Source organism: Mauremys mutica, chromosome 9 (genome assembly GCF_020497125.1).
Source record: "Mauremys mutica isolate MM-2020 ecotype Southern chromosome 9, ASM2049712v1, whole genome shotgun sequence".
NCBI lineage: Eukaryota > Metazoa > Chordata > Testudines > Geoemydidae > Mauremys > Mauremys mutica.
The window spans coordinates 17818902-17841036 of record NC_059080.1 but is presented as its reverse complement, the minus strand read 5'-3'; the positions used below and the strand labels follow the sequence as shown (position 1 = coordinate 17841036).

The window sequence follows — 22135 nt, the reverse complement described above, 5'->3', positions numbered from 1 at the left end:
CCCTGTTAAACACACAAGCCAATGTAGCACATGTAAAATATGTCACTTGTACGTACAAGTGACCACATGTACAAAACTTGCACCAGTGGAAGCTAGATTGAGGCATCCCTTTCGCTCATTGTTTCTATTCTGAAGGGTGGTACTTAGCATAGTGTCACAGGCTGCAGTGTGCCTGTAAACAGTTACAGTGCTGAGATTTTGGCTACAATGCTGCCATTACAGAACATGAATGTATTCAACTTGTGGGCATCTATAGAAAACTGGTAGTCCTTTCTAAAAGCAATAGCACCTATATTATCTGGAAAATCCTGGGATTTGTATCTGAGTAGAATAGGAAACCAAAACCCTTGAGCCTTTCCTCTCTACTGACACCCTACCTCTTTTCACTCCATGCCTAGACTTTTGGTTGCCATTTAGGGGGCATAGGAATGACATCAGATAAACTGTACATTTCAAAATTAGGAAAATTGAAGCCCTGCTCTAAATTGATTTGATCAAAGGTGAGGCTCGAGAACTGTCTTCACTGCAACTTGCCAAGCCCTGCACTCTCTCTGTGTTGCTTTACTGTGGGGTGACCAGGTAGTACCCCAGTTGAAGATCTACCAAACAGATGTAACCAGTCTTGGTAAATTCTTTGCTCTTTCTCCTGCCCACCAACTGCCCGAGTCTCTAGCCAAAGGCATGAGACTCTGGGGCTGCAGACAATGCCATATGGGTTACAGCATAGCCTGCAGACTGTGCACCCATGATTTATACTGATTGTTTACTCTTTGCATTTTACTTATTGAGGGTAAGGCAAATAGACTAGTCAGTGCATGAGAACCCTAAAGTGAAACTATCATGTTACTTCAGTGAGGCTGGTAAATAGACTTCAGTTTAAGCTTCAAAACTGTTTTCATTTAAAAAAGATTAAATAACTGAGAACATTCCTATCAATGACACAAACAAAATATTGGGCTTAAAGTGCATATCTAAGGCTAAATTTCTTCAGCCTTCTAGTCCCTAGGTAGCCATCTTCTTATCAGGGCCAGGCTCATATTGGGGAAAAAATTAGTGGTGGTTCGTTCCCTAGCTTTGCCCATACAAGTACCACCCACTCGTGGTACCAAAATGATATGCTACTCTCAGCAGATTGTAAAGATCTTAATATGCCTCTTCATTCTTGCATGCTATGATCAGCAATTAAATAGTCAATAGCATTAGTGTTCATACTGGTGTTAATGTGACAGATATGAGACCTTGGAAGCATGGAAAACTTTAAAGACTATTATATTGAAATGTGCCAGATTCTATCAGCACATGGAATAGTCAGATATTTCTATCAATGAGTATTATGTCTTTGTGGTCCTGGTTTGCTGGGTGGGTTTCCTGTGGAAGCTGGAATCACTGGGGAGTGATTAATGCAAAGTCCCAATACCAGTTATGCAGACACCCACCCTTTGAAGCTTCAGCCTCTAGGGTTACAGTCCTTGACTAGTTTTACCTGTTTGAGGAGGCCTACTGAAACAAAGGACCCAAACCTGTATCAGTCTGATCTGACCACCCTCACTTGATCCAAGTAAAGATCTTCAACTTTAATCAAGAGCACAACACACTGCTGGAAGGTTTTGAAGGAATTTGGGAACTTACCAGGGTCTGCATGTGGAAGATGGAAAACATATGGTAAGCTTAGCATGAGTGAAGACTGTTTAATAAGTTTTCTTCTCTATTGCTTTTGTCCCAAATAGGTGTACATGGCTTTGTGAAGGTTGGCTGGTCACAGGTAAAAACTGTCCTAGCCCCTAGAAGACAGGGGAACTACAGGCACTAGATTAAGGTCAGATCTGCTAGGATAAGCACAGCGAATGGTAAGGGGTGCTACAAGCCTAGAACTCCAGTCTGGAGGGAGAGGAGTGCAGGCTCATGCACAGATAGATGACAGCCTGAGACCTATGGGGGTGCCCTTAGGGAGACCAGAGAGGTCCAGTTAATCCTGGAACTGCGACAGTCTCCAGTGTAAACACTTAGCTGAGAAACTGGGACTACTTACACCTATCAATTGTGTCAAGCTTTCCTCAGAGTCAGGCAAATATTGCTGCATTGTTGTAAGTCTGGTTCCCATTTGGAAGGTTACCTTTGCAACCAGAACAACCTATAGGTCATCTCCTATTCCTTCTGGCTAAGCCATAATGGGCGAGCCCAGTCCAACCTTCCCCAGGCCATCATAAATCCAGTTCCATAGTGATTCTCTCATTAATCATTCTGATGTTATGCACATTAAGTCATTGACAAAGTACATTTGTTTAATGATTTGAAAGAAAGGCTTGTTTACTCAACTGAAAAGCCCAGAAAGTAGCATACTTGCTGATTTCCTCTAGTATGGACTCATTAGCATGTATCTTCTAGGAAGATAAAAGTGAGTAGGATGCTCCATTTATCTATATTTCTGTCAGATAATGTAGCAAGAACACATGCCAGGGAGTATCAAAATAATTAAATGTCAACACAAAGCATCCAAAATAGATGCTTAAAAAAGGCATGTCAAAGCTTCATGTTTTTAAATTGGTGACTCAAGATTTAGTTATAAAGCAGCAAGTGAATCTGTTTAGATCACAATGTATGAACCAGCTTTCAGTGGAACATTTATGTCATTTGTTTCCAGAGGTTACATTAGTTTTCCTCCCTACAAAAACACAATAGCATTGATAGGAACAAAAAACATTAGCTGCAAAAGAGAAAGGAAAAAACAAACATCTTATATACAAGAGACACAGAAAAACTTGGTTAATATTTCCTCTGGAGCCTAGCCATTCTGCCCATATTAGAGCAAACAGGCAAAATTGTTTTCTCGATGACACTGATGCAACTCCCAGGACACCTCTGAAAACTGAAGACATTTCTTTGTAGGTCCGTGTGATAAAGGATTCAGAGCTGTACTAAATATCCTTTGAGCATATCAGGAAAATGCTATAGTTCAAATGAGTATGGAGAACTGAATCTGTTAAAAGAGAACAATTACGCTTCCTTTAAAAATTACACATTTAATGTAATTACTGTTTAATGCTCATCACAACAGTATGTAGCTGCCATTACATGAATTTAAGTACCTCAGAAAACATGATAAAGATTCTATGCTCCTCTCACATACTAGGATTAGAACCATTTACTGTAGTTGAGCCTCAATCCTGCAAACATGCTTAACTTTTAGCTTGAGTAGTTCCATTGACCTCAGTTGGACTACTCATATGCTTCAGCATGTGTGTATTGCAGGATCAGAGCCTTGGCTATTGGGAGGTTTGTTCCTTTGAAACATCTGATACTAGCCATTGTCAGAGACAAGATACTGAACTAGATGGACTATGGTTCTGATCCACTGTAGGAATTGCTATGTGTCTTTGTCCTTATTAAAAAAGCAAGTTTTGCATCTTTCCATAGGGGGGACAAGCCTCACTCCAGAAACAGTGCATTTTAAGCCAAAATGCCTTCTCTGAGAACAATCACCTCTGGAATCCATACTGAAGCTCCTCCGTTTGTTGCTGTGTCTGCTCTGAACAGAGCTGTTACTGCATGGTGCACAGTGAGAGGCAGTCTTTTGGAAACAGCTATACATAGGTCACAACAGATCAAATTCATCTCCTATTTCCCCTAGTATGTGATGCAATGACTACATGGGGGTGGGGGGAAGACAACAGCATCTGACTTCGTTTGAAATTCTTGCTCTGTTTTATTACTTGCTTACTGGGCTCACTGTTTTCAGTGAGACCTTATTGAAGATCATTGCCACTCTGTTTAAAAACAATGAAACTTGCCTATCAGAGGAGGAGAATGAATAATATCAGTGATTAGCATAAGGAAGGGTTTTTCTCCTTCATTTCCTTTTTCTGAAGAACTCAACCACCAATTTTTTTTGTTGTGACATTTAGCTGTGGCTTCAAGGGTTTGTCATTAAATGCTAAAGCAAAAAGCTAAATGTTAAAGGAAAATTGTAGATGGATTTTAAGGATCAAAAAAAATCTAATATGACATTTATACAAAAGACTGAGTTTTCCATAACAGTATATTAACAGACAATTAAATGGAAGAGGTATTTTTTCTCCTCACTCAGATTATAAGAATTACTATATGAATAGCAAACAATAGAGAATTGAAACTTTAAAGACATGGATGGTAGAGTCATTCAGAATAAAGGTCAAACTTGAATGATTTTCCTGGGTTTATTTATTTATAGCTTTATAAAATTCACCCATCTTTGGGCCTGCCAGCACATGCACAGCAAAACTTTAGACTGTGTCCTGTGAGTCAACAAACAGGGGAACAATGGTGAATTGATTTCTATGGAATAGTGGGTTTCCCTCTCTGAACACTCTGTCACAAACCCCAGACATTAATACCTAGGGACCATACCAGCTGATCTCAACTATTATTATTATGCTACACAGAGAGACATGATCTGTAAAGAAGCAAGGGTCCAAACCATACAAGACTTTAGAGATCAAAGTCAACACTTTGAATTGCTTGCAAAAGCAAATAGAAAGCTGATGGTTACTAATGGAAACCAGTGCAACTTTATTGGCATGTATCTTGTCTACCATAAGGTCTTTTTGTTTTGCCTTTGTAAGTCGATAATACATTTGTGCAACTCTCTACTCCTGGTTCAAGGAGTCCCTAGGAAATTCCTTGCTAACTTAAATGCCTTTGCAAGTAGTTTAGATGGGGACCATTTTGCCATGATCCCATTCTTTCCAATGTTTACAGCAATGCAAATCACGGCTAGTTCTTGTAAGGGCAAGTGTCTTTTTCCTTCCTAGATTAAGATAATATGGAGGAGTATTTCACAATGTTTTTTCCAGCTTTTATTGAGGAAGAAGAGAAACATGCTGGACAAAGAGCCTCTGAGTAAATTGAGAGGAGATGGAACTCCTGTAAATTGGCCTATCCTATTTAGTTGTATAGTCTACTAAAGAATTACTTTATAACTGCACCTGACTAATTTGCTTATTGAAGGGACACAAATACAAGATACAGCTAGTGATGCATCTTTGTGAGCAATCCACAAAAAGAACTAGTTAACTGTGCTCCAAATATGCCCATCCCACTATTAAAGAGGAATGAGCATTAGGGGCAGATTTGCCATCCTGCCCTAGCTTTAACCAATGCTCCAGCGCAGTGGGGGACGCTATAGGAAGCTGATGACTGAGGAATGAGGGAAGCTGTAAACTGGCTCTGACTAGCCCTGCACAGGAGCAGCTGTAACTTAGGCTAAATGAGAATTGGGCAGAGTTCTGCAGCACATCATCTCCAGAATGGCACCCCCTGCCCTTACCCTGGGGAGGAAAGGGCAGTGGCTGGTCTAGGAGCTTTCTGCCAGCAGAGACAACTTCATCTTCTCCAGCCATTTAAGGTTACTTAGTATCACCTAGGCATCCCAAAGTGGCTTTAAAAACCAACCCCCAAAATTTTGATCATAGGTGTTTTGATCAAACAGGGCATTCTTTTGTTAGTAACCACTTGGGATTTATACAGTAGGCATACAATGGACTGTGCTTCACATGATGAGCATAAAATTATCTCTTCCAAGTTGCTAAGCAAGAGTGACCCTGGAGACTGCTGCTCAGTCAATGAGAATTTATTCTGACAATTAGCTATCTTGTGTTTCATTAAGTGGATTTTGCTGACACTGCTGGGAGAGTTCTATGAAGCTAGTCTGAACTGGTCACACAAGTTTTCCTGCTCATGGAGGTTAATTAGCAACTGTTTTGTAAAAGTGCTTATTTTACTCCAGCTATAGCTAAGCCAATTACCATAATTGTAGGACATTGGAACCAAAGCACACCAGGCACTATACAGATATATAGGAAAACCCAAACCCTGCCTTGAACAGCTTACAGCCCAAAAGACAGGTAGCAGCAATAAAGAGCAAGGAGATATTTGACTATATAGAGGTGTAGCCACTTCCTGAGCATCTGACCAGGGGTTGCTTTACAGGCACCCTACCCTCAGTAGCTTCATCTGGGTAGCCCTTTAGCTTCTGCTGTGGCTCACAGCACCCCTTTCTGGGTCTGGTTTAACATCAAATGAAGTTCCACACAGACATCAGAGTCCTTCATCACAAAGTAATCCAAACAATCCTCAATGAGTCCTCAACATAAAATCCAAAATCATATTCCACTTCATTCTAGTTCCTCCACTACATCCAGAGCTATGCTCATCTGCTCCTCTTGAAGCTACCCATCCCCAGCTTCCTGCTGTCTTTTATATTAGAGCACCTGATTCCCCTCAGGTGGGTTTCATCTTGTAATCAGGGCTGGCTTAGTTCAAGGCTCTTCAGCCCAAGGGCTGTTACAGATTGTATCAAACACAGACATTTGAGGGGTCTCCTGGGTTCAAGCTGTAGGAAGTGCTCTTATAACCTCTGGAATGTCAATAACAAGACTCTTGGAAACATTTATTCTTGCAAGGGATCAGGATAAGTGCTCCCTGTCATCAGTCCTGTTGTGGCTTTGAGACAGATCCTGCTTCCATTGAAATCAATGGTAAGACTTCATTGACTTCAATGGGAACAGCATTGGGCTCTTTATCACAAAGAGTTCAGGATACTTGAAAACATTTCAAATAGAGCAGGGATGAAGATATTGAAATTGTTTCTACAAAAAAGAAGGGGTATGAGAAAAAGAGAGAAAATGAGTGTAGGCCATACTCCAAAATGTATTGGGTAAGGCGATTCCCACCCCAACTGAAGGAGCTCTCACCCTCACATCTGCCCATCCCCTCCCCAGCAATTAATTCTGCCCCCACCCAGTCAGTTCTGCCTTGCATCAGGTCTGCCCACCAGCCACAACCACCACCCTCACCTCTGCTCCTCCTGCAGGTCTTTCCCCCTCCTATGCCTTGGTGGAGGGGGCTGGAGCAGGGTCCCCTCCTCACTTCCAGACTGGGCGGGGGCAGCTCCAGGATGTCTTCAACCCCCTCCAAGGCCAGGCGCTGCAGGGGGAGGAACTGTCCTCTCCACTTTGCTCACAGGAGGGGAGGCATCTCCTTGAGCTGCTGGGCTCTTCAGCTCCCCCCTCCTCTGAGAATGGCTTCAGGTTTCTATGGGGAGGGAGCTCTGCCTGCAGCAGATCTGACTGGTATTCTGCCCCAGGCCCTGAGATGGGCAAATGGGGCAGACAGCCAATGCAAGGGTTCAAATTTGCTAGGCAGGGCTAGAGCTTGTCACATCATTGCCACACTGGGCTCCAGTCTCCAGCCCAAGTCAAAATCCTGTGTCTCTCCAGAGAGTTGGCAATACTTCAACTAGGTCTACTTTGACCTGGAAAACTTTAAAGAAAACCCACTAGTTCTGTGTTGTTATTTAAAGTTGTGTTAAAGACAGAGCCACAGTTATCCCCAATGCAATGCCACTGAAATCAGTGAATTCACACCAGGGATTATTTGGCCAAATAAATCATAGAAACAAAAGCAAGGGTGCATAAATGCTAGAATCACCAGACAGCTTGGTTGGACTCAATAGGACTACATTAGGAGCTAAGCTCTATGCTGGTATAAATGGGCACCGTTCTACTGGCTTCAATGAAGTTCCATTCATTTACACCAGCAGAGAATTCAGCTCCATGTGTGTCAATATTGTATCAATCCCATATTACTCTTTACTGAGTATGTTTCACAAATAAATGTTTACTATTAATTATTATTATTTCTATTGCACTAGCATCTAGGAGCCGTAGTCATGGACCAGACCCCATTGTCCTAAGCAGTGTACAAGCACAGAACAAAAGCACAGTCCCTGCCCGAGAAAGGTTACAATAAAGACATTTTATAAACACCAATGGAAAATAAGTTTAGATGGAACTGTGTTTCTTTTGTCTATTTCTGACCTTTGCTTGGAATTTGCTAGGCAGATCAGATAGGATGGGTCCCTCAGTTTGGATCAACATTCTTATTTTTTTCAGTTTGACTTCATGGCTGCTTTCAGGTTGGATAATATTTTATGAAAGGTTCTGGAATTATGGTTTGTGCGTCAGTATTCTTAATGCACTGAGTTGGACCGTGTAAATTAATCAAGGTTATACAGGAAGTTGGCCCTAAACTTGATGTATTTATTGCATAAGGAGGATGTGTTATAAAAATTGTAAGGCCAAGTACCTGCCTTTTCAATATGACTAGGAGAGATAATGTGTTAGGTGAACACACATTATCAAATTAAATCACATAATGAGTGTTTGTATTGGTTTTGTCATTTCAGTGGTAATTCAAATTGCTATGGATGAGAAGTGGTGGGTGGTAAGTGGCTGAGTAATAAACCTGTGAGTAGGCGAGAAATGTAGCAATTCGCAGGTATCCTGGGACTAGGGTTACCAGATAGCAACTGTGAAAAAATGGGACAAGGGGTGGGGAGTGATAGGCGCTTATATAAGAAAAAGTCCCAAAAACCGGGACTGTCCCTTTAAAAATGGGACATCTGGTCACCCTACCTGGGGCAGATAGCAATGAAGGATGAGGATGGATGTTACTTGAACAATCAGAGACTAACAGGAAATTATGGGAAATAATGAGTTTGAAATTCATTTGCGAGGATGGGGACAGCAGCGACGCAAACTGCTAGCCCAGGAGGACAGCAGTGTGAGAGAAGGGGGACACTCAGATCTTCAGCTGGCATGAACTGGTGTATAGTGTCACTGAAGTCACTAGAGCTACACTGATTTACACCAGCTGAAGATCTGGCCCAAGATTCTTAAATCTGAACCTCAAGACTGAGTTCATTGGGAAAAATTTAAAAATTGAAAGATTACAGGTAAATTTTGAGGCCCTGATCCTGAGAGTTGCTGAGCACCTGCAACTCCCATTAGCTTCAGTGTTGAGTCGTGACTGCTTACACTGATTCAGAATCAAGCTCTGTGTTTGAAATGAGCAAGGTAAAACTGATGGCAAGCAAATTGTATTTAGTGTATAACACCAACCTAATATTGTCTTTATTATTTACATTGCAATAGCATCTAGAAGCAGCAGTCAAAATCAGGGGCTCATTGTGCAAGGCACTGTACATAGTAAGAGACAGTCCCTGCCCCAGAGAGTTTACAATCTAAACAGACAAGACAAAAGGTAGGAGAGAGAAAGTATTTAACAATTCGATCTCTGGTTAACTACAGTTGTAGAAAAATTCTATTATTTTATATTATTTGAAAAGCAGTACGTGATCACATAATTACTGAATCAGAGTGCAGTGTGCTCTGATTTTATCATGTGTCTTGTAATATTTAGTATTTTTCTTAAAGCCCCAACTCCTGGAGTTATGTGAAAACACCAGAAACTCAGCTTTCATTGATAAAAATAAAATAAAAACATAAAAAGTAAGTTTCTACCTCAGTGTTTGCAAAGAAAAGTTTGAAAACGCTAAGCCTAAAGGCTCACAATTTAGAAGGCAAATAAAAAGAGCCTCATATTTATTATGTTTTAAAATCTCTTGATTTGTAAGCCAGTCTCATGATTTGTGGGCCTGACCCATGATTTCTGAATGCTTGGGGTTGGTAATACTGTAATGCACTTGTGGAAAGAGGCAGGGTTTAATTTGTGCACTGTACATTCACTTTTGCTCCCTTTTCCTCCCTTTTTGTAGTTGTTTGCATTTAGACATGAATGTAGCTGTGTTTGCTGGGTGATGAGTAGTGATGTGTGTGTGTGCTAGACACAACATTCAAGTAACACTTGTAGATGTTTTGTTTTATGAGTTTTTTTTGTTTGGAGACCATGCAGAATAGTTTCCCAGCTACCTAATACCTGTCATAGTACATTAGTTCCATCTAATTATGAAATTGAGCTGATTATGGTAAGTGCAGTTTCTCCTGTTGCTTACTTTGGCAAACTGTCAAGGCACTGGAGTTTTTTAGTTTTCAGAACCAAAGGGATTTTACAGACTCCTTTCTTTCTAGCATTTCCTATTATTTTTAAAAAACTATAGCATCGGAGAGTGAAAAGCTAGAGTGCAATGCCAAAGCAACAAAGCACTAACTTTGGGCCCAATCTTGCCAAGTTAGTACTTTCAACTTCTTTTACAGTTGAGGGAACTCAGCAATTTGCAGGATTAGCCCCAATCCCACAACCCTTGCTCAAGCAAGTAACAACTCTTACCCTTACCATTTATTGACATAACAGAGACTGAACATGAGTCTTTTTACAGAGATGAAATACCTAATGCTGTATCTGATCCTAACGTCAGTTAGCTGAATGTAGAGGAAACACAGAGTCAAGCATCAAAAATTCCCACAGAATTGCATAAAGATATTTTTGTATTCATTTAATGGTGAGTGAGGAGACCAGGTGCTGTATAATACAGAATGACTCTTCCTCTACATCATATACCTGCTAAGAATAATGGCCATGAAACTCCTCTTGATCAATCCCTCTTTCTCATTAGTGTTGTGCGATGCCTCTGGGCAGTGAGCTTTCCTTCAGTGTTGCTCTTGTTTTTCCATGCTGATTCGTCAAAGATAAGGCACAGCAATATCCACTTTGAGTCTATATTATTACACAGAACAGTCATCGCTTTAGGGTTTTTGACAGGACAATTATTGAGGAAAATAGGGACATTCACTAGCTTGCCGTGTAAGTCTTGGCATGTGGTAAAATACTTGGGGGCCCAACATCAATATTACAGTCAGGATAGAGTGCATGTTCAGTTTCTCCATTCAAACAATGCTGTCTATTCTTACTTCAACCAGTTCATTAAAGGACTCTATGGAGTAAGGTGCCCCCTAGTGGTTATTCACCTTTTAAAATATGTATGTCTTGTTCTTGACTCACTACACTAGAAAAATTAATCTTTTTTTTCTTTTTAATTAGCAATACAATTCTTGCTCCTTTAACTCTGGGAGATGTTATCATTCCTCAGAAATTATCTTTTTTAGTTAATGGTGATGAGTGCTGGCAGGCGGGGAGATGCAGATTCCCACTCCCACAGTTTTTCACTGTGAACCCCAGAAGTGGGCCTGATCCTACAAAATGAAGTCAGTGGGAGTGGAGGGTGCTTAGCTCAGTGGTTCGGTTTTTACTAACTAAAAGAGAGAGCGAATCTCCTGAAAGTCAGCCTGGTGATGACTCAGTGGGGTAGTCGATGGCCTTTGCCATTTCAGATCATGCTTTAACATCCAGCCATCCATGAAAAGGCAGCGAATCAATAAACTGTTTGGGTCGGTTTACAGCAGTGCAGGTAGCCATTAGAGGATTTTATTTATACTGTGGATAGAGCTGGAAAGAGTCTTTTGTTCTGTTTTTTAAATTTGTGTCTATTGTCCGTTCTCCCCAGGTCCAAGCTGGAGCAGCTGGTTGAGTTGACACTGACTGCTCCAACCCTCCCAGACCCTGCCAGGAACGTGTGATGGCAGGACAAGAGCCCAGGCAGAGTATTTCGTAGGCAGGTGAGTGGCTAATTCTCTCAAGACCCTTCAGAGCAGGAGCCAGGGAGAAGCCCCATTTCACATCTGAGCACTGTAATGATCTGCCTATGACTGGCCATGCTGGGAAGGGAAGGCCCAGACTGGACTCATTAACGTAACTTCCCTAGTTACTCCCAGGCTATAGGGGATGGTAGGAGTGAGTGGCTGGATTGAATCCCTGAAGCAAAGCCAGGCATGAAGGGGCCTAGACTAGAGTAGCAGAAGGAATAAAGAAGTGAAGGAGGCAGGAGGCAGAGATCAGAAGGGTGGGAAGGAAGAGGGCACAGGAAATGACATGTTTTCCTGGGCTGGCAGTAAAAGAAGGAAGCAGGTTTGGTGGTAGTTTACTGGGGTGGGATGGGGCAGGGAAAAGCCAGTTTTGGACTGCAGCTGCCCCTGGATTAGATCTGAGTGACGAAGTTTAGATTTGGGTCTAAGTTTCTCAAAAGGATTTTGGGGGGGGGGGTTTAGGGGGAAGGGGACAGTGGCTGGAGGAAGTTGGGGGTGCAAATCTAAGGGTCTGACTCAGGCACACCTGTATAGTTTGAAGTGTCTGAAACAAACAGGGGACTATCCTCCTTAATCTGTATCTCATGCATGTTTAGTGACTGGGGCTGTTTCCCCTATCTCAGAATTGGGATGAATCCTGCAGTCAGTGCCTCCTCTGCTTGTTCATGCTTTCACAGGAAGAGCTTGCTGATAGTTTTAATTTATACAGTGGCAAGTGAAAGGATTTTTTTTTAAAGTGTACAGTGATTTCTTGATGGCTTACCTGTCTTTGATTTCAGTTAGTCAGGCTAATGTGCCTTGGAAATGTCTATCCCAGAGGTCTCTAAACAGTAAAGTGTTGTCTCAATAAGAAACTTGCACTGGTTTGATTTAGGAGGTATGTCACAGTTCAGGGCTAGCAGCCTCTGTCCCCTCTTCTGGTCCACTCCAAGTGCACTGCCTTGTTAAGAGTGTACCATATATTGTATTCTGTCTTTTGACTGTTAATTTTTGATAGATAAATAAATAAAATCATCCACAGCATAACCTTACTGTGAAATCCCTAGCACAACTGAACTATGAGATATTAGCATTAGGTATTTTAGCATGCAACCCACCATAGTATCTCAGTTTTAAGCCATTCTTTTAGGTTGGCAACGAGTTCTGTTGCACCTTATAGACTAACAAACACTGGGTCAGATTCTTAACTAGTGTAAATTGCTGTAGTTCCATTGAGTTCATTGGAGCTGCCCCACACCAGCTAATACTCTTGCCTATTGTATACTTCATACACATGCATGCACCTAGTTAAGGGCTTTGGGCCTGGTCTCTGCAGAGCTTTAGTCACACACATCTTCCCTAACATCCATGGAACTACTCCTGGAAGGGCTACTCTTTGGTGTAAAGGTTTGCATGATTGGGACCTTGGCTCTGCTCCCATTGAAGTCCAAGGTGAAATTCTTATTTAGGTGAGAGCAGAGTGAATGCTTTGTACAAGAAATTACTGCCTGATTGCATGGTATGTCTATACTTGATATTATGGCAAGTGTCGCAAGGTGTGGCTGTTGGATATAGTCGTGCAAGTTCTTTTTCTTGGCATGTGAGCAAATGTACAGTCTTGGGAAGAGACGTTGTTTTGGTCCAAGATTTTGTAATGCAAGGTTCTGTGCACAGGCAGTGGTCCCTAAACAGGGAGCTGTGTGAGCAGCAGAAGAGTTTGGTCTCTGACTAGAGTCAGTTCTTTCTCCCTGGGAACTGGGCACTGGTGTTGGGCTGAGATATCTGAAACAAGGGGTTGCCCTTCATGCTCTGTATCAGTTTAATTTCATGTTAGTAAATTGGACAGAATGTTTTCAATAACAGTCCATTCTCCTGAAATTTTTTACTGTATCCCGAAAGTTCCTACTTTTTTTCATCCACCTCCTCCAACCCCCGAAAAATTTGTAACATCATCATCTCAGGCTGCTGCTGTTCAAATGGATAGAGATGCCAGCCCTCATTTACTTCATTGGTATAATCTGATCATCTTTCATTTCAATTTTTCCTGTCAACTTGTTCTGTTCTATAAGAATGAAAGAGGCCTGGTGATGCATATTGCATGAGCTTTGTTTTTCCAACGAGAATTTTCAGAATTCTTATATTGCAAAACTTAGGGCTATTTCCACAAAAGGATTTAAGTTCTTAACTGCAACTTTAGGTGCCAAAGTCTAAAATTTAGTTCCTCAACCCCCCGTTCAGCTTTCACCTAACCCTGTAGTGCCTGAATTCCCATGGTACCAAAGTTTCCACCAGTAAAGTCCCCATGAAACCTATATTTCTGCCAGCAGGCATGGAGAAAGCCCCCTAAGGGCTGACACCTCCGAGCAGCATGGCACCTAACAACTCTCGCCTAAGCCCCAGTGGGATCCACAAACGATCTCTCTTGTAGGGCACAATCTGGAAGGCAGTCTCTGAGCACACCTATTGGATCAGGCCCAGAACAAAACAGAGTCCGACGGAGCGGTGACACTGTTACATCCTATATCACAATGGTTAGAGCACTCACCCAGAAAGTGGGAGACCTGGGTTAAAAATCCTCACTCTGCCTGTTTCAGAGGTGGGACTTAAATCCAGGTTTCTCATCTCTTTGGTGAATGCTCTAGACACCAGGCTGCAAGGTATTTTTGGACAGGTCTCTTAATGTCTCCTGGTGAAGCTGTTCCACTTTATATTAAATACTTAAATATGGCTTAGGGCATTCCCTGTCCTTTGTAAATAGAATCAGGTAGAATTTGTGCTTATGAAACAGTCCAAAAGTTCCTACAATCCTTACGTCCATTGTGTATATTATTTAGGGCTTGCATAAATTTATTTCAGTGTTACCAGCCTTCTCCCCCAACAGAATTCACACTCCTGGTCTACAATGGGGGCGGGGGAAATCGATCTAAGTTACACAACTTCAGCTACGTGAATAACATAACTGAAGTCAACATACTTAGATCAACTTACTGTGGTGTCTTCACCATGGTGAGTCGACTGCTGCCGCTCCCCCGTCGACTCTGCCTGCGCTTCTCATGGCACTGGAGTACAGGAGTCGATGGGAGAGCACTCGGGGGTCGATTTATCGCGTCTAGACTAGATACGATAAATCGATCCTCGCTGGATCGATCGAGGCCCACCAATCCGGCGGGTAGAGTAGATATATCCACAGTCTTTTTGTAGTGAATGTGATGCTGGTGATGGCCCTTGAGAGCAAGTCTTCTATCCATGTAACAGGATCAGCATGGCCAAAGGCAGGGTGAGCCTGCCCCAGGCTTGCTAGCATGCATCAAGCCTTATCTGCAGGTAGCTATTTCAGTTTGTCTCCACCTCTGAGACAGGATACTATTAATATTAATACGTTGCACCTATATAGGGCTTGTCATCAGTTGGTCTCAAAAAGCATTGCAAACATTCTTGACTCACAATATTCTGTTCTAGCCCCTAGATCAGGGGTGGGCAAACTTTTTGGGGCGAGGGCCACATCTGGGTGAGGAAATTGTATGCAGGGCCGGGGCAGGGCGGGTGGAGTGCGGGATGTGGAGGAAGGGACTCAGGACAAGGGATTGGGGCAGAGAAGGGGTGCAGAGTGTAAGAGGGGGCTCAGGGAAGGGGGTTGGGGTACAGGAGGGGTGCGGAGTGCAGGATGGGGCTCAGGGCAGGGAGTTGGGGTGCACGGGGTGCAGGGTGCAGCAGGGAGCTCAGGGCAGGTGGTTGGAAAGCACAGGAGTGCAGAAAGGGGCTCAGGGCAGGGAGTTGGGTGCAGGAGGGGTGCGAGGTACAGGCAGAGGGCTTAGGGCAGGAAGTTGGGGGGCGGGGGCAGGAGGGGTTTGAGCTCCAGCCCGGTGCCGCTTACCTAAAGTGGCTCCGGGGTGGCAGTGGCGCACACCAGGGCCAGGGCAGGCTCCCTGCATGCCTGCCCTGTCCCCACGCCACTCCAGGAAGTGCTGCGGCCCCTGGGTGGGGGGGGGGGCAGACGGCTCTGCGTGCGCACATGGAGCCCTTTGCCTCCCGGCTCGGGGGCTGCTTCTGAGAGCAGCGCCGGGCCCGCAGCACCACCAGGGGTAATCCCGCGGGCCGGATCCAAAGCCCTGAAGGGCCGGATCCAGCCCGCGGGCCATAGTTTGCCCATCCCTGCCCTAGATGCTTTTGTACCTTGGTGACAGGCACCTTAGAAAATTCTATATAGACAGTAATTTTCTCATAGTGGGACTACATGACAACCTTAAAGAAAACCTACTAGGCAGCCTTGCAAAACTGTAGGAAATCTTCCTACCCAAAGTATCAAATCTACTCTCCCATTCTTGCCACGGGGATTATGGACAGCTCAGTCACCTGCCTATAATATTTATTTACCTAAGGCGAGTGGATGAGTACAGTTTAGCAGTACTGATATCTAGCCAAATCCTACCAGAATCTATGCAGTCAAAGGCTGTTTCAGTCATTTTAACTGGGCATGTCCATACTCCCTAAAATGTAAATGTCACTGTTACTTGGACTTTTCCGGCTACTTTTTTTTATTTTGTGGAGAAAACCACAAACCCATATCTACAGGCTTGTGAATGCACAGTTAGTATGATTATAAATGCAGTCACAAGAGCTATGCAGGCAAATTTACCAGCGAGGCTTCTCCCTGGTTGATTTCAAGCAAAATCACTGTGATTCTGTATATGCACACACACAACGGAGCTTTTGGGATATATTGCTCTCTTAAAGATTCTTTTCCCCCTTAAGTGATTGATAGATATTTCACCTTTAACTCCAATTTAAAAGGCTTTCTGTAAGGAAATTTATACTATGCACCCAGCTCCACCTTCTCTGTAATATGCCCCTTTGTCCTCTTTCCTCCAACATGCTTTTTGAAAATGGAAGCCAAGAACTGCTGTAGCGAATACATGTAAAATCCTGCAGCAGGTGGCAGCACAGATGCTGTTTAATTTCAGCCCACTCTGCCGTTTTGACTGTGTAGAGGGAAGTGGGACATGCCACTCTTTCTCAATCCCTGTAGTGTAATTAATGCCATCAGAAAACTGTCCTCCTTACTTTCTTTGAAACAAGTGTCTTTTTGGCTGGTTGGCAAAGAAGGCCTGAAGCACCCGATTGCTGATGGTTAACATGCCACTGCCATAGATGCCAGAATTTCTTTTCTTGGGGTGGGCTGGGAAGGGAAACAGGGAGAATGCTCACAACGCATCTAGGAAACAATTTGGGCCACATTTGACACAGAAGTGCAGTGTTGCATATGTAAGCACAAGCTGAGGGCAGGCTGTGCAGGGAAACGTGACCAAGTAGCAGCATGTAGTTAAGCACTTCAGTTACATTCTTCTTCCTTCTTTCAGGCCCTGTTTTTTTTCTCTCTCCTCCTGGTTCCCCTTTCATCTGTTCTCATCCTGCTGCTCCTCCTTTCTTGCTTTTTCTCACTAAGACCTTGTCTACACTGCCACTTTACAGCATTTCAACTTTCTTGCTCAGGGGTGTGAAAAAACACACCCTTGAGCGCTGCAAGTTTCAGTGCTGTAAAGTGGCAGTGTAGACAGTGCACCAGCGCTTGCAGCTAACCCCCTTGTGGAAGTGGGTTTTTTTTATAGCACTGGGAGATACAGTGAGATTTAGTTAATGTTTGTACAGCACTTTGAAGTTGTACAGTACTAAGTGTAATTATTTTATTGTTATTTCCTGGGAATGGCAGACACTTTATTCTTGTCCCAATAAACCTCAATATTCGTTTTTTTTAAAACCAAACAGCTTGCATTACAGAAATTACAGTAAGTGGCTAAAGTATCACTTAACAGCCAAGAGCACTATTTACAACTATAGATTTACGAGATTATCGGGTTTAATTAGCATTACTTTAGACTTCCTATGGTGCTGAACAGGGCTTGCTTGTATTAAACTTTTTAATCCAGTATTAAGAGGAATTGCCAGTAAGTTACATTGTGGAACGATAATTAGTCTGAAATGAAAACCTGGCTAATCAATGTAAAACTGTGTAAGTCTTCTGTTTATCACACGTTCCCTTGCACTGGTGCCAAGACCTTCTATAGCATATGGGCCAGATTAATCTCTTGTGGAGAAATCAGTGGAGTCATGCTGGGATGAATTTGGCCTCATATATTTATTCATCTTTATTGATAATCTTGAAATTAGGGTATGATCGTGCACTGCTGAAAGCAAAGGAGTTTTGTCATTGTCTTCAGTGGGAAAAGGATCAAGCATCTAATAAGCATTGGTTTCTGGGACACGGTAGATCATTCTCTCTTTGTTTCATATGGCACCTTCCTCTGAATTTGTTTGCTTGCTTTTTCTTTTATATATAGTTTTTATTGGGTTAAATCCAGAGAGGTGCTGAATACTTGCAGTTTCCATTGACTTGGCCCATTGAATATTGAGGGATAATTTGTTTTTGAGCCCGCCCCTCCCTAGGAGGAGAAAATTGGCCAGGTGGTGTTGAGGGAAAAAATAGAAAATAAAAAGAGAGAAAGAAAAAAGTATTGTTAAAAAAGGAAGAGTCGTAGAAAAACACAAAAAGGTGTCAGATGGTGAAGAGATGAGAGCAGTCGAGGAAAGGGAAGAAATAGAGCTGTTTACTTTTCAGACTTATTTTGGTAAATAACTTTGGACCTCTAAAAGGAACCTGCTGCTACATTCACTGTTCTCTTGAAACTCCTACCCTGGACATTTGGGGCTACTCACAGGAGTAAGGTGAGAGTATTTGGCCCATGAGGGGCCTGATCTAACTCCCATGGAAGTTAACTTGCATGGGAGTTGAGTCAAGCCCCATAAGTCATGGAAAGCCACTGGCTTTTTAAAAAATTGTATGCATAGGCAGCAGCAGCACACTATGTAATAACTAACCAGACAACCCACATCTCACTTTTAAAACACTTTTAGAAGTTTAAAACAACTAAATCCAATTAGTTTTTTTCAAACAAATGCCTTTGTAATTCCAACTTTCAGGTCAGACGGACAGGTATAGATACCCATACACAAAGTGGAGCAGCAACAATGATATATAATGGAAATTTTGAATAGTCCTTAATGTTAGCACCGTAAGTGGGCAGTGTTATAAGTCAAATAACAAACACTGAATGCAATAAAACAAAATAGGGAGAAACTAAAACCTGACTGCTAAGAGTACTACCAGCTGTTTTGATGCAAGAAACACTCTCATCCCCTTTTTTTCTAGCCATTTTGAAATAATGGTCCCCATTCCTGTCTTTTTGTTGTTGTTTTTTTTTCCAGTCTTTCGACCAAAATTCATTATAGTAACATACAAACACAACTGCTGTCAATTTAAATTCATCCAGCGTGCTGTCTGGAAAATACGCTTCTTCACTTGTTTTTGGTCAAAGGACTAATAGTCAGTATTTTACACTTTGCTAGGAGTTAAAGCCTCACAATAGATAAGCTGGAAGTAATAATGCTACACTCAGGGTAGATAGTGGAAATGGTGGAGTCAGGTTACTCTTGCTTAAGGGATATATTTCCTTCTCTGTCGTCACTGACCACTTTGTCTGTCCAGTATTCCAGACTCACAACTTGTATCATCTCTGACTCGCCTTCTCATTTCATGCCAAGTTTCTGACTAATTTCTGACCATCCCTCCCACCCACCTGCCCCGTCTCCCTCTTTAATACCACCGGATTCCATTCCCTATCCTCATTGTCCCCACTGCTTAAACCAGGGGTGGGCAAACTTTTTGGCCTGAGGGCCACATCTGGGTATAGAAATTGTATGGCGGACCATAAATGCTCATGAAATTGGGGGTTAGAGTGTGGGAGGGGGTGAGGGCTCTGACAGGAGGTGCAGGCTCTGGGTTGGGGCCAGAAATACGGAGTTCAGGGTGTGGGAGAGGGCTCTGTGCTTGTGCCGGGGGGGAGGGGATGGGGGAGGGCTCTGACTGAAGGTGCAGGCTCTGGGGTGGGGCTGGGCATGAGGGGCTTGGGGTGTAGGAGGGTGCTCCGGGATGGGATCGAGGGGTTCGGAGGGCAAGAGAGGGATCAGGGTTGGGCATGGGGTTGGGACGTGGGAGGAGGTCAGCAGTGCAGGCTCAAGGCGGTGCTTACCTCAAGCAGCTCTCAGAAACAGCGGCATGTCCCTCTTCCAGCTCCTACGCAGAGGCGCGGCCAGGAAGCTTTGCACACTGCCCCGTCTGCAGGTGCCACCCCTGCAACTCCCATTGGCCACACTTGCCAACCAATGGGAGCTGTGGGAGCAGGGCTTGGGGCGGGGCATGGTGCCCCCTCCCCAGCTACCCCTATGTGTAGGAGCTGGAGCCAGAGGGGAGATGTGCCACTGCTTCCGGGAGCCACACGGAAATTCCCCGACCTCGCTCTGCAGCGGGAGCTTGAAGCGGGATTAAAAGGCCTGATGAGCTGGAAGCGGCCCGTGGACGTAGTTTGCCCCTCCCTGGCTTAAACCCTTGTCTGTGCTTTGGTAGGTTACTGCAGCCTTCTCCTGGCTGTCTCCCATCACAGTCTCTTCAAAACACCACTTCCTGGCCTGCTGCGACAACCACAGCAACCTCTTCCTTGGCTTCCTGTTTCTTATTAAAATTTACTTTCTTTCTTCTCACTGTCAAGATTCATAGACTTTAAGGTCAGAAGGGACCATTATGATCATCTAGTCTGACCTCCTGCACAATGCAGGGCACAGAATCTCACCCACCCACTCCTGTAACAAACCCCTAACCTATGTCTGAGTTACTGAAGTCCTCAAATCGTGGTTTAAAGACCTCAAGGTGCAGAGAATCCTCAAGTGACCCATGCCCCACGCTGCAGAGGAAGGCGAAAAACCTCCAGGGCCTCTTCCAATCTGCCCTGGAGGAAAATTCCTTCCCAACCCCAAATATGGCGATCAGTTAAACCCTGAGCATGTGGGCAAGACTCACCAGCCAGCACCCAGGAAAGAATTCTCTGTAGTAACTCAGGCTATGGCTACACTTAGCGCTGCACAGCGCTGCCGCGGGAGCGCTCCCGCAGCAGTGCTTTGAAGCGCGAGTGTGGTCGGAGCGCCAGCGCTGGGAGAGAGCTCTCCCAGTGCTGTCCGTACTCCACCTCCCTATGGGGATTAACGTACAGCGCTGGGGCTCTGATCACACTGGCGCTTTGCAGCGCCGCAACTTGCAGCGCTGGAAGGGGTGTTTTTTCACACCCTGCTGCAGTGCTGCAAATCTGCAAGTGTAGCCAAGACCCCAGATCCCACCCCATCTAACATCCCATCACAGACCACTGGGCATATTTACTTGCTAATAATCAAAGATGAATTAATTGCCAAAATTAGGCTATCCCATCATGCCATCTCCTCCATAAACTTATCAAGCTTAGACTTGAAGCCAGATATGTCTTTTGCCCCCACCACTCCCCTTGGAAGGCTGTTCCAGAACTTCACTCCTCTAATGGTTAGAAACCTTCGTCTAATTCAGGGGTAGGCAACCTATGGCATGGGTGATTTTCAGTGGCACTCACACTGCCCGGGTCCTGGCCACCAGTCCGGGGGGCTCTGCGTTTTAATTTAATTTTAAATTAAGCTTCTTAAACATTTTAAAAGCCTTATTTACTTTACATACAACAATAGTTTAGTTATATATTACAGACTTATAGAAAGAGACCTTCTAAAAACGTTAAAATGTATTACTGGCACGCGAAACCTTACATTAGAGTGAATAAATGAAGACTCGGCGCAGCACTTCTGAAAGGTTGCCGACCCCTGGTCTAATTTCAAGTCTAAACTTCCTAGTGTCCAGTTTATATCCATTTGTTCTGAGGCTTCCTTCATACACTCTATTCTTGGAACAGCCTCCGACATCCCGCCTGCTAAGCACCCCTCTGTGGTCCCCCCACTCTGACAGGAATTCTTCCTACCACATTCTCTTTCACAATGATCTCTCCACACCTTCCCATAGATGAAATGTGGTCCCATGCCTTGCTTTTGGGACATGGCTATATCTTACTCTTGGTTTGTGTCACCGCCCTGGTAAAGCTCCCCTTCTGCACACTCACCAGGCTGCTCTCTTTGGGCCCCAAGCACTAGGCCTGTGTGTTTTTAAGCTTTCAAAGTTTGGGTAAGCTCCAGCATTCTTTTTCTTTGGCTTCTCTGGCACACTTCTCTGTGTCTATTACCCCTTCACAGAAAAGGGACCTCACATAGGATGACCAGGTGTCCGGTTTTTGACCAGAACACCCAGTCGAAAAGGGAACCTGGCGGCTCTGTCATCACTGCTGACAGGGCTGTTAAAGGTCCGGTCAGCAGTGCTGCGGAGCTAAGGCAGACTAGAACCTACGTGACCTGGGGCACCGTGCTGTGCCCGAGAAGTGTTCAGCAGGTCCGGTTCCTAGGCAGGGGGGCCACGGGGCTCCATGTGCTGCCCCCGCCCCAAGCACCAGGTCCGCACTCCCATTGGCTGGAAACTGGCCAATGGGATCTGGGGGGGCAATGCATGTGGGCGAGAGAAGTGTGCACCACGGAGCCTCCTGCCTGCCCCGCCAAGGAGCTAGACCTGCTGGCTGCTTCCGGGGCGTAGCGTAGTCCCCGGACAGGCAAGCAGCCTGCCTTAGCCCTGCCACGCCACTGACCAGGAGCTACCCGAGGTAAGCCTGCACCCCAACCCCAAGCCCCAACCCGCTGCCCCCGCCCTAATCCCCCCAACCCCTTCCTGCACCCCAAACCTCTTATCCCCAGCAAAGAGCCTGCACCCCCAGCCCAGATCCTGTACCCTCTCC

At 44.2% G+C, this 22135-nt stretch overlaps 1 long non-coding RNA gene across 1 annotated transcript in view; it reads left to right on the top strand.

The window, feature by feature from the left end:
- Positions 1-6357: 6357 nt before the first annotated feature.
- LOC123377096 overlaps positions 6358-22135 on the top strand; it is a 33414-nt gene continuing 17636 nt past the window's right edge. The window contains exons 1-2 of the long non-coding RNA XR_006582082.1: positions 6358-6512; positions 11279-11390. This is a non-coding gene — a long non-coding RNA (uncharacterized LOC123377096). The remainder of the gene's footprint in view (positions 6513-11278; positions 11391-22135) is intronic.